The sequence below is a fragment of the Oncorhynchus clarkii genome, chromosome 17 (genome assembly GCF_045791955.1).
Source record: "Oncorhynchus clarkii lewisi isolate Uvic-CL-2024 chromosome 17, UVic_Ocla_1.0, whole genome shotgun sequence".
Classification (NCBI taxonomy): Eukaryota; Metazoa; Chordata; class Actinopteri; order Salmoniformes; family Salmonidae; genus Oncorhynchus; species Oncorhynchus clarkii.
Window position 1 is genome coordinate 63,173,596 of NC_092163.1, and position 13,687 is coordinate 63,187,282.

At 42.1% G+C, this 13,687-nt stretch overlaps 1 protein-coding gene across 1 annotated transcript in view; it reads right to left on the minus strand.

The window, feature by feature from the left end:
- Positions 1 to 13,687, minus strand: part of LOC139369870 (cadherin-4-like) — a 342,139-nt gene that overhangs the window by 41,804 nt on the left and 286,648 nt on the right. The gene's annotated exons all lie outside the window — the stretch shown is intronic.

The window sequence follows — 13,687 nt, forward strand, 5'->3', positions numbered from 1 at the left end:
AGGAGACATTGACATAAACATAACAGGACACATTGTATACACAGGCTGGACTTCATCCTGTAACTGCAATGGTAACTTTGAGGCTAATTAATGCAGTACTGATTGACATGAACCATCAAAAGAGACATATTGACAAACATAACAGCAATTAATCCTTTGACTGCAATTAATCCTGTCATTTCAGATCTCTTCCACAAGTGTGTCTAATGTAATTGCATACTAGAGTGTCCAGGAAAATCCACTAACGCCGACCATTGAAATCCGGCTATGCACAGCTTAGTTTCAAAACAACCTTGATTCTGACTGTTGGTTATGAGAGGTATGTTTATTGGAAGCTCCACAATTGAAGCAATAATTCCAGTCTTTTATTTGACACGACAGAGAGAGCCCGTTGGAGTGCCTGTGTTGATAATTGCCAATAAGAAAAAGAGATTCTAACATGTTGTGTTCAAACACAGCCCAGCTAACGTATAATGTTCTGAGAACCATATGTTTCTTAGAGCTTGGTGAGAGACTGGTTGTCCTATGGTTATTTTGCATACAACCTACCGACAACATTTTGGGAATAATTCTTCAGGGGGAATTTCAGTACTTCAGCATAACGTTTTTTGCAGGTTTCTTCATAGTCCTTTTTAAAGTCCTGTTCTCAGAACATTCAGAACACTTTCCAAAAAACCACAAGAAATCATTAGTAATGTTCAAAGAAGGATCGTACCCTTTTTTCAGTTTTCGCCTAAAATTACATACCCAAATCTAACTGCCTGTAGCTCAGGACCTGAAGCAGGGATATGCATATTCTTGATATCATTTGAAAGGAAACACTTTGAAGTTTGTGCAAATGTGAAATTAATGTTGAATATGAATGAGAATATAACACATTAGATCTGGAAAAAGATAATACATAGAAAAAACATGCATTTTTATTATTATTTTATTTTTTCATCATATTTGAAATGCAAGAGAAAGGGCACAATATATTATTCCAGTTTAGGCGCAATTTATATTTTGGCCACTAGATGGAAGAAGTGTATGTGCAAAATTTTGCACTGATGCAATGAACAATTGCATTTCAGTTCAAAATGTCATATCAAGTCTGAAAAAATGTGCCTAATTGGTTTATTAATACATTTTCAAGTTCATAACTGTGCACTCTCCTCAAACAATAGCATGGTATTCTTTCACTGTAACATTTACTGTAATTTGGACAGTGCAGTTAGATTAACAAGAATTTAAGCGTTCTGCCCATATCAGATATGTTTTTGTCCTGAGAAATTCTCTTGTTACTTACAACCTCATGCTAATCACATTAACGCACGTTAGCTCAACCGTCCCGCGGTGGGGACACCGATCCTGTAAACATATACATTCCAATCTGAGCATGAAAAAAACTCTCTCTATCCTCTGTCTTGTTAAGTGTCTGATCTTAATGTGTGCTTGCTTCCTTTCAAATGGAGTCTGATTGAATAGCCAAAAATAAACTGCTTTGAATTAATAAAAAACAACAACATGGCATGCTAGTTCCATCATGGTGGCACAGTGGACTAATTCCATGGATAGAAAACAGCAGAGCATAGTTTTGAATCTCACTGACGCCATGCCACAATGAAAGATAAATGTGTTTGCATGATTAATGCCGAAGCAAATTAATTCATGTTTGTCCTATCTGTGCTTGGAGTTTAAAACAATTAGCCTAAGATAGCAGTGTTATTAAAAGTCTTATTGAAACATGTTCTCAAATAACCTAGAATTTAAATTCTCAGAACGCAAAAGAAAACTCCCAGGGAACCTTTCAGGGAACCATAATAAAACATTCTCAGAACCTCCCTGCAACTTAAAAATGTACGTTCCCAGAAGAGGCAAAAATTTCACGTACGTCCTCAGAACGTTTTTTTTTTACAGTTAGGAGACTTATGGCTTCGTTCCCAGAACCAATGGGAAACCAAAAACATGCTCAGCTCACACGCCAACAGAGATGGTTGCCTCGCTTCCCTTTTTTAGGAAACTATGCAGTATTTAGTTTTTTTATGTATTATTTCTTACACTGTTACCCCAGGAAATCTTAAGTCTAATTACATACTGTCGGGAAGAACTATTGGATATAAGAGCAACGTCAACTTACCAACATTACAACCAGGAATACTACTTTCCCGAAGCGGATCCTCTGTTTGGACCACCACCCAGGACAATGGATTGGATCCCAGTAGGCGACCCAAAACAACGGCGCCGCAGAAGGGGCAGACGGAGCGGTTTTCTGGTCAGGCTCCGTAGATGGGCACATCGCTCACTGCTCCCGAGTATACTACTCGCCAATGTCCAGTCTCTTGACAACAAGGTAGATGAAATTCGAGCAAGGTCTGTCTTCCAGAGAGACATCAGATATTGTAACATTTTCTGTTTCACGGAAACATGGCTGATACGTTATCAGAGTCCGGTTTCTTTCACGCATCGCGCCGACAGAAACAAACATCTCTCTGGTAAGAAGAAGGGCAGGGGTGTATGCCTTATGATTAACGAGTTGTGGTGTGATCATAACAATATACAGGAACAAGAGTCATTTTGTTCACCTGACCTAGGATTCCTTAGAATCAAATGCCGACCGCATTATCTACCAAGAGAATTCTCTTCAATTATAATCACAGCCGTGAATATCCCCTCCCCCAAGCAGACACCTCGACGGCCCTGAAAGAACTTAATTAGACTTTATGTGTCACGTTCTGACCTTAGTTCCTTTGTTTTGTCTTTGTTTTAGTATGGTCAGGGCTTGAGTTGGGGTGGGTAGTCTATGTTTGTTTTTCTATGTTGGCTTTTGAGTTTGGCCTGGTATGGTTCTCAATCAGAGTCGTTAGTTGTCTCTGATTGAGAATCATACTTAGGTAGCCTTTTTCCACCTGTGTTTCGTGGGTGTTTATTTTCTGTTTTGGGGTTCATCACTAGACAGGACTCTTTCGTTTGTTCGTTCTTCCTAGTTGTTATTTTGTTTAGTGTTCAGTTTTGATTATATTAAAAATCATGAACTCTTACCACGCTGCACCTTGGTCCTCACCTTATTCCACCGACGCCAGCCGTTACACTATGTATTCTGGAAACCACATATCCTGAGGCTGCATTTATTGTAGCTGAGGATTTTAACAAAGCTAATCTGAAAACAAGGCTACCTAAATTTTATCAGCATATTGAATGTGTGACTGGGCTGGCAGCATTCTGGATCGTTGCTACTCTAACTTCCGCAACCCATACAAAGCCCTCCCTCGACCCTCCTTTCGGCAAATCTGACCACGACTCCATTTTGTTGCTCCCAGCTTATAGACAGAAACTAAAACAGGAAATGCTTGTGCTCAGGTCTGTTCAACACTGGTCAGACCAATCTGATTCCAAGCATCAAGATTGCTTTGATCACGTGGACTGGGATATGTTCCGGATAGCCTCAGACAACAGCATTGATGTATACGCTGATTCAGTGAGCAAGTCTATTAGCAAGTGCATCAGTGATTTTGTACCCACGGTGACTATTAAAACCTTACCCAACCGGAAACCGTGGATTGATAGCAGCAAACTGAAAGCGCGAACCACTGCTTTTAATCATGACAAGGTAACCGGAAACATGACGAAAACAAACAGTGTAGCTATTCCCTCCGCAAGGCAATTAAAAGCTAAGCATCAGTATAGAGACAAAGTAGAGTCGCAATTCAACGGCTCAGACACGAGACGTACAGTTGAAGTCGGAAGTTTACATACACCTTAGCCAAATACATTTAAACTCAGTTTCTCACAATTCTTGACATTTAATCCTAGTAAAAACTTCCCTGTCTTAGGTCAGTTAGGATCACCACTTTATTTTAAGAATGTGAAATGTCAGAATAATAGTAGAGAGAATGATTTATTTAATCTTTTCTATCTTTCAGCAAATACCCAGTGGGTCAGATGTTTACATACACTCAATTAGTATTTGGTAGCATTGCCTAAATAGTTTTACTTGGGTCAAATGTTTCGGATAGCCTTCCACAAGCTTCCCACAATAAGTTGGGTGAACTTTGGCCCATTCCTCCTGACAGAGCTGGAGAAACTGAGTCAGGTTTGAAGGCCTCCTTGCTCGCACACACTTTTTCAGTTCTGCCCACAAATGTTCTATGGGATTGAGGTCAGGGCTTTGTGATGGCCACTCCAATTCCTTGACATTGCTGTCCTTAAGCCTATTTGTCACAAATTTGGAAGTATTCTTGGGGTCATTGTCCATTTGGAAGACCCATTTGCGAACAAGCTTTAACGTCCTCACTGATGTCTTGAGATGCTGCTTCAATATATCCACATAATTTTCTGGCTCATGATGCCATCTATTATGTGAGGTGCACCAGTCCCTCCTGCAGCAAAGCACCCCCAGAACATGATGCTGCCACCCCCGTGATTCACGGTGGCGATGGTGTTCCTCGGCTTGCAAGCCTCCACCTTTTTCCTCTAAACATAACGAAACAGTTCTATTTTTGTTTCATCAGACCAGAGGACATTTGTCCCCATGTGCAGTTGCAAACCATAGTCTGGCTTTTTTATGGTGGTTTTGGAGCAGTGGCTTCTTCCTTGCTGAGCGGCCTTTCAGGTTATGTCGATATAGGACTCGTTTTTCTGTGGATATAGATACTTTTGTACCTGTTTCCTCCAGCATCTTCACAAGGTCCTTTGCTGTTGTTCTGGGATTGATTTGCACTTTTCACACCAAAGTACATTAATCTCTAGGAGACAGAGCGCGTCTCCTTCCTGAGCAGTATGATGGCTGCGTGGTCCCATGGTGTTTATACTTGCATACTATTGTTTGTACAGATGAACGTGGTACCTTCAGGAGTTTGGAAATTGCTCCCAAGGATGAAACAGACTTGTGGAGGTCTACAATTTTTTTTCTGAGGTCTTGGCTGATTTCTTTGGATTTTCCCATGATGTCAAGCAGAGAGGCACTGGGTTTGAAGGTAGGCCTTGAAATACATCCACAGGTACACCTCCAATTTACTCAAATTATGTCAATTAGCCTATCAGAAGCTTCTCGAGCCATGACATAATTTCTGGAATTTTCCAAGCTTTCAAGGCACAGTCAACTTAGCATATGTCAAATTCTGACCCACTTGAATTGTGATACAGTGAATTATAAGTGAAATAATCTGTCTGTAAACAATTGTTGGAAAAATGACTTCTGTCATGCACAAAGTTGCCAAAACTATAGTTTGTTAACAAGACATTTGTGGAGTGGTTAAAAATGAGTTTTAATGACTCCAACCTAAGTGTATGTAAACTTCCGACTTCAACCGTATGTGGCAGGGTCTACAGTCAATCACGGATTACAAAATGAAAACCATTCCCGTTGCTAACACCGACGTCTTGCTCCCAGACAAACTAAACAACTTCTTTGCTCGCTTTGAGGATAATACAGTGCCACTGACACGGCCCGCTACCAAAACCTGCGGCCTCTCCTTCACCGCAGCCAACGTGAGTAAAACATTTAAAAGTGTTAACCCTCGCAAGGCTGCCGGCATAGACGGCATCCCTAGCCGCGTCCTCAGAGCATGCGCAGACCAGCTGGCTGGTGTGTTTACGGACATATTCAATCAGTCCCTATCCCAGTCTGCTCTTCCCAAATGCTTCAAGAGGGCCACCCCATTGTCCCTGTTCCCAAGAAAGCTAAGGTAACTGAGCTAAACAACTATCGCCCCGTAGCACTCACTTCCGTCATCATGAAGTGATTTGAGAGACTAGTCAAGGATAATATCACCTCCACCCTACCTGACACCCTATACCCACTCCAACTTTCTTACCGCCCCAATAGGCCCACAGACAACGCAATCACAATCGCAATCACACTGCACACTGCCCTAACCAATCTGGACAAGAGGAATACCTATGTAAGAATGCTGTTCATCGATTACAGCTCAGCGTTTAACACCATAGTACACTCCAAACTCGTCATTAGGGTCTCGACCTGGACTTTCTGACGGACCGCCCCCAGGTGGTGAAGGTAGGAAACAACATCTCCACCCTGCTTATCCTCAACACTGGGGCCCCACAAGGGTGCATTCTCAGCCCTCTCCTGTACTCCCTGTTCACCCATGACTGTGTGGCCATGCACGCCTCCAACTCAATCATCAAGTTTGCAGACGACACCACGGTGGTAGGCTTGATTACCAACAATAACGAGACGGCCTACAGGGAGGAGGTGAGGGCCCTCAGAGTGTGGTGTCAGGAAAATAACCTCACACTCAACGTCAACAAAGCAAAGGAGATGATTGTGGACTTCAGGAAACAGCAGAGGGAGCACCCCCCTATCCACATCGACGGGACAGTAGTGGAGAAGGTCGAAAGTTTTAAGTTTGTCTGCATACACATCACGTACAAACTGAAATGGTCCACCCACACAGACAGCGTGGTGAAGAAGGCGCAACAGCGCCTCTAAAATATAACTTGTTTCTATTTTTGATGTTTGATGCGCTGCAAGTCCCACCTCTCCCGTCTCCTCATTGGTTTTGAAGAGCTGAAACTGAAACTGAACTGACTGAAAGATTAAAGGTCCACACAAGTCCAGTTGGTGGTGGTAATGCACCTTAAAGTTGGTTGCCAACCATCATATAAAGTCAGAAGAAGGAGACTGAAGGAGGAGAAATTACTTGAAACTAACTAAATGTACCCTTTTATATGGGAATGAATTGTTGGAGTAGAGGTCCTTGTACATTTCAGGTAAAATAACAACCCAATGTTTATATCCCAGGACAAATTAGCTAGCAACAGCAAGCTAGCTAAATGGCCGTGATTGTTTCATGCATTTCGACCTGTCCCCAAATAAATAAAGTTGGTTCAGACTTCGTTTTGATATTTCAACATGCTTATCCTGATCTCATCTGGTGTGGGTGGACAAAATCAACCTGCGGGCGATGCCGCACGAGGCCACACGCACATGCCCGGTCTAGTCAACATGTGAGAGGAAGGAGTGACAACCCCGTGTCTGAATACCCATGTTGACTAATGATGTCTCACAGCTCTAGACACCATTATATTTGAAAGGCAAAGAATACCATAATTGTCTCTCCAAATAGCTCTTTAAAAAATAAAGTCATGAAAATCCAGATCGAGATGGAGAGACTTGCGTTGGAGGTTGTCTTTCTCATACACCTTCACAGTCATGTGGGCAGTGGACCCTTTTATTACAGCAAGTACAACATTGACAAACATAATATCTTTACTATTCACAGAAAGAGGCAATGTTCTTTAGAATGCGCCAGAGGGCTGAATGGTAAAGAGAAGCCTCAAGCTACAGCATCGACACCTGCCTTCTTCAAAAAATGATTCATCTTGCTTTGTGTCTGTTCCGCATGGTGTGGAAACACACACACTGACGGATTTCACATTGACTGACTTCTGCTCTCACACACACGTGAGCACATAAATAGACACACACACACAAACACAGGCACACACACACACACAAACACCGTGTAAACAAGTCCAAACGCTGTTGTTTCAGCCACTTAATATTCCCCCAGACGATGAGTTTCACTAAGCCAGAGCACAACAAACAAACAAAGAGAGAAACACCAACAAAAAAACAAGCCCAATCTGTTTCCTCAGCTGTGGACTCTGCATGGTGTGTGGTGTAAGGGGGTGGGGGATGACGGAGCCAATGGACATTTGATCTGAGAGCCTGGAGGAGTGTGTGAGGAGTGTGTAAGCAGTGTGTGTGGACTGCTAATGTGTGATTTTGGGCCGTCATTAGCATGCTGGAGGGCGGGTCTGAGAAACGCATCGCCAACCACCAGCGCCGCCACAGCAACCACTGATGGGGTCTGTCCAATTCCCCCCAGGCACACCCGTCAACATCTTCATCAAAACACACAAATGCACACGCACGCACGCACACACAATTCTCTTGGCTGGCTCCCAGCTGCTCTCTCCCTACAGCTGTATGTGGAGAAAAACAAAACTACACCCACACGCTAACCTCAGAGTTCCGCTTCCTCTGATGGAAGCCTGTCAAAAACACCAGTCATGTATTTCGTATCAAAGAACAAACCAGAACATATGTGACCCATTCCAGGAATCTAGGCGTATGTTGCACATCACAGACTGGAAGTCTTCCGACTAGCTTGGAAAGACAGTACTGTGCAGTACCGAAGAGCCCTTACTGCTGCTCGATCATCCTATTTTTCTAACTTAATTGAGGAAAATAAGAACAATCCGAAATTCCTTTTTGATACTGTCGCAAAGCTAACTAAAAAGCAGCATTCCCCAAGAGAGGATGACTTTCACTTTAGCAGTGATAAATTCATGAACTTCTTTGAGGAAAAAATTATGATTATTAGAAAGCAAATTACGGACTCCTCTTTAAATCTGCGTATTCCTTCAAAGCTCAGTTGTCCTGAGTCTGCACAACTCTGCCAGGACCTAGGATCAAGAGAGACGCTCAAGTGTTTTAATACTATATCTCTTGACACAATTATGAAAATAATCATGGCCTCTAAACCTTCAAGCTGCATACTGGACCCTATTCCAACTAAACTACTGAAAGAGCTGCTTCCTGTGCTTGGCCCTCCTATGTTGAACATAATAAACGGCTCTCTATCCACCGGATGTGTACCAAACTCACTAAAAGTGGCAGTAATAAAACCTCTCTTGAAAAAGCCAAACCTTGACCCAGAAAATATAAAAAACTATCGGCCTATATCGAATCTTCCATTCCTCTCAAAAATTTTAGAAAAGGCTGTTGCGCAGCAACTCACTGCCTTCCTGAAGACAAACAATGTATATGAAATGCTTCAGTCTGGTTTTAGACCCCATCATAGCACTGAGACGGCACTTGTGAAGGTGGTAAATGACATTTTAATGGCATCGGACCGAGGCTCTGCATCTGTCCTCGTGCTCCTAGACCTTAGTGCTGCTTTTGATACCATCGATCACCACATTCTTTTGGAGAGATTGGAAACCCAAATTGGTCTACACGGACAAGTTCTTCCCTGGTTTAGATCTTATCTGTCGGAAAGATATCAGTTTGTCTCTGTGAATGGTTTGTCCTCTGACAAATCAACTGTAAATTTCGGTGTTCCTCAAGGTTCCGTTTTAGGACCACTATTGTTTTCACTATATATTTTACCTCTTGGGGATGTTATTCGAAAACATAATGTTAACTTTCACTGCTATGCGGATGACACACAGCTGTACATTTCAATGAAACATGGTGAAGTCCCAAAATTGCCCTTGCTAGAAGCATGTGTTTCAGACATAAGGAAGTGGATGGCTGCAAACTTTCTACTTTTAAACTCGGACAAAACAGAGATGCTTGTTCTAGGTCCCAAGAAACAAAGAGATCTTCTGTTGAATCTGACAATTAATCTTAATGGTTGTACAGTCGTCTCAAATAAAACTGTGAAGGACCTTGGCGTTACTCTGGACCCTGATCTCTCTTTTGAAGAACATATCAAGACCATTTCAAGGACAGCTTTTTTCCATCTACGTAACATTGCAAAAATCAGAAACTTTCTGTCCAAAAATGATGCAGAAAAATGAATCCATGCTTTTGTCACTTCTAGGTTAGACTACTGCAATGCTCTACTTTCCGGCTACCCGGATAAAGCACTAAATAAACTTCAGTTAGTGCTAAATACGGCTGCTAGAATCCTGACTAGAACCAAAAAATTTGATCATATTACTCCAGTGCTAGCCTCTCTACACTGGCTTCCTGTCAAAGCAAGGGCTGATTTCAAGGTTTTACTGCTAACCTACAAAGCATTACATGGGCTTGCTCCTACCTATCTCTTTGATTTGGTCCTGCCGTACATACCTACACGTACGCTATGGTCAAAAGACGCAGGCCTCCTAATTGTCCCTAGAATTTCTAAGCAAACAGCTGGAGGCAGGGCTTTCTCCTATAGAGCTCCATTTTTATGGAACGGTCTGCCTACCCATGTCAGAGACGCAAACTCTGTCTCAACCTTTAAGTCTCTACTGAAGACTCATCTCTTCAGTGGGTCATATGATTGAGTGTAGTCTGGCCCAGGAGTGGGAAGGTGAACGGAAAGGCTCTGGAGCAACGAACCGCCCTCGCTGTCTCTGCCTGGCCGGTTCCCCTCTTTCCACTGGGATTCTCTGCCTCTAACCCTATTACAGGGGCTGAGTCACTGGCTTACTGGGGCTCTCTCATGCCGTCCCTGGAAGGGGTGCGTCACCTGAGTGGGTTGATTCACTGATGTGGTCATCCTGTCTGGTTTGGCGTCCCCCCCCCTTGGGTTGTGCCGTGGCGGAGGTCTTTGTGGGCTATACTCAGCTTTGTCTCAGGATGGTAAGTTGGTGGTTGAAGATATCCCTCTAGTGGTGTGGGGGCTGTGCTTTGGCAAAGTGGGTGGGGTTGTATCCTTCCTGTTTGGCCCTGTCCGGGGGTGTCCTCGGATGGGGCCACAGTGTCTCCTGACCCCTCCTGTCTCAGCCTCCAGTATTTATGCTGCAGTAGTTTATGTGTCGGGGGGCTAGGGTCAGTTTGTTATATCTGGAGTACTTCTCCTGTCCTATTCGGTGTCCTGTGTGAATCTAAGTGTGCATTCTCTAATTCTCTCCTTCTCTGTTTCTTTCTCTCTCTCAGAGGACCTGAGCCCTAGGACCATGCCCCAGGACTACCTGACATGATGACTCCTTGCTGTCCCCAGTCCACCTGGCCGTGCTGCTGCTCCAGTTTCAACTGACCTGAGCCCTAGGACCATGCCCCAGGACTACCTGACATGATGACTCCTTGCTGTCCCCAGTCCACCTGACCGTGCTGCTGTTCCAGTTTCAACTGTTCTGCCTTATTATTATTCGACCATGCTGGTCATTTATGAACATTTGAACATCTTGGCCATGTTCTGTTATAATCTCCACCTGGCACAGCCAGAAGAGGACTGGCCACCCCACATAGCCTGGTTCCTCTCTAGGTTTCTTCCTAGGTTTTGGCCTTTCTAGGGAGTTTTTCCTAGCCACCGTGCTTCTACACCTGCATTGCTTGCTGTTTGGGGTTTTAGGCTGGGTTTCTGTACAGCACTTTGAGATATCAGCTGATGTACGAAGGGCTATATAAATACATTTGATTTGATTTGATACTTAAATCCTCTTTGGGATAGTGGGTAGCATTTCCACTTTTGGATAAATAGCGTGCCCAATTTCAACTTCCTGCTACTCATGCCAAGAATATAAGATATGCATATTATTAGTAGATTTGGATTGAAAACACTCTGAAGTTTCTAAAACTGTTTGAATCATGTATGTGAGTATAACATAACTTATGTAGCAGGCAAAACCACTGAGGACTAACCATTCAGATTTTTTTTTGAGGTCACTGTCTATTCAATGAGTTTTCATTGGGAAACTAAATTTCTAAGGCACTTGTTTGCAGTTCCTACCGCTTCCACTGGATATCACCAGTCTTTGGAAATTGGTTGAGGTTATTCCTTTGTGTAATGAAGAAGTACAGCCATCTTGAATTTGTGTCATTTGAAGTGTACTTTTTGAGAAGGCGCATGACTAGAAAAGTAGCGTGAGTTTGTTGTCTTCCTGTATTGAACACAGATTGTCCCGTCTACAATTTGATCGATTATTAACGTTTAAAAATATCGAAAGTTGTATTACAAAAGTAGTTTGAAATGTTTTGGCAAAGTTTACAGGTAACTTTTGAGATATTTGTTAGTAATGTTGCGTGAATTGGAAGCTGTTTTTTTCTGGACCAAATGCGCCAAATAAATTGACATTTTGGATATATATCGACGGAATTAATCAAACAAAAGGACCATTTGTGATGTTTATGGGACATATTGGAGTGCCAACAAAAGAAGCTCATCAAAGGTAAGGCATGATTTATATTTTATTTCTGCGTTTTGTGTGGTGCCTGCAGGGTTGAAATATGCTACTCTCTCTTTGTTTACTGTTGTGCTATCATCAGATAATAGCATCTTATGCTTTCGCCAAAAAGCCTTTTTGAAATATGACATGTTGGCTGGATTCACAATGAGTGTAGCTTTAATTTGGTATCTTACATGTGTGATTTAATGAAAGTTTGATTTTTATAGTATTTTATTTGAATTTGGCGCTCTGCATTTTCCCTGGCAATTGTCAAGTGGGACGCGACTGTCCCACCTATCCCAGAGAGGGTTAACACGAGAGGCATTTATGCATTTAAACTTATACAAACATTTGCCTTTGGAACTTGTGAACTTTCAAGTGCCTTAATAACAAACGTGCATGTCATCTATAAATACAAATAAAATTGTTAAATTATGAACCTGGTTGGTTTAGCCACAGAAAAAGTCAGGAACCATCCCGCAAGCCATGATTGACTGAGATAATGGATGGGCTGGACATGCTGAGAGATAAGTTCAGATTGATCTGCCATGTAGCATGCTTCTGTCTATAACATGAGCTGCTCAGTATGTGTAGATAATCCTTGCTACCACAGCTTTTTAAAAATATATTATGAAGAACTGCAAAATTGTTGCTACTGCTCTCAATATTGTTGCCCTGAATTTAACATGCATATCGACAAAGATTCGAGGGGAATAGTTGTCATGGACTACTTTCGGGTGGATGATCATGCCATGTTGACTCTCTCTGACTCTGAAAATGAATCAGACAATGAGAAATCCTTAATTTAGGTAAAACCATTTTAATTGAACCAGATATTGTAGAGTCTTCTGATGAAAGGGATGGGGAAGAAACGGCGATCAACGGTACTGTTGTCACAGAAGAAGTTGACCAAGTTTGAAATCAGTAGAATGCCCGGTGGAAGAAGAGTATGATTGCAAATGAGGAGGGAGTTGAAAAGAGAACACAGAAGGCTGTTGTATAAAACACCTGTCTCCGGATTACATCTTCAAACTAAGGGCAACCATGGCATCCATGACAGAGGGGGAGAAGCGTTCATCCATGTATATGGGCAAAAGTCTAGCTACATTTTCAGATATTATACTTTTCTAATATTATATTATACGTTTGTCGTAAAGTCATTTTCATTACAAATTCAAGTGTAATGTTAGCTAGCTAGCAGACGTTAGCTGGCTGGCTCACCAGCTAATGTTATGTGTATAATCTTTGTAGTAATATTATTATTATCTCAGAAAGCCATTTACATTACTAGCTATAGCCTATAGCTAGCTAGCTAACATTGAACCTAGTTGTTTAGCTTTAGCTACCTGCAGATTCATGCATGGTACATGGTAGTACTGTATCGGTTGGGATTATGGTTCATTGTTTAGACAAAAGACTAAACAAATGACTCCACTATGCAAGTTTCACTGTACCATTTACACCTTCTACATCCTGTGCATGTGACAAATACACTTTGATTTGATTTAATATATTGTGTGTAATGTGAAGAACAACATGACCTACACCAAAGTCAGATTAGGATATGGGCCAAGGACTAGATAAATGTATTTTACTACTACTTTCACCACTTTTAGTATTGAAAGCTTTGGTAGTTTACTACACTACCTTACTCACTCTGTTTAGCACAAGGCATCACATGTGAATCCTTAAAGAGATTGGGTGGGGCTAAGGCTTAAGAATGTGTGAACGATGCTGAATGGGTGTAGACAAAGAAGAGCTCTCCAGTAGGTGTACCAAAAACATTCATGAGACATTCTCTCAAAAGTGGGGTTACAAATGTATCAACTTTCAAAGCAGAATTAACTTCCCATTGTTT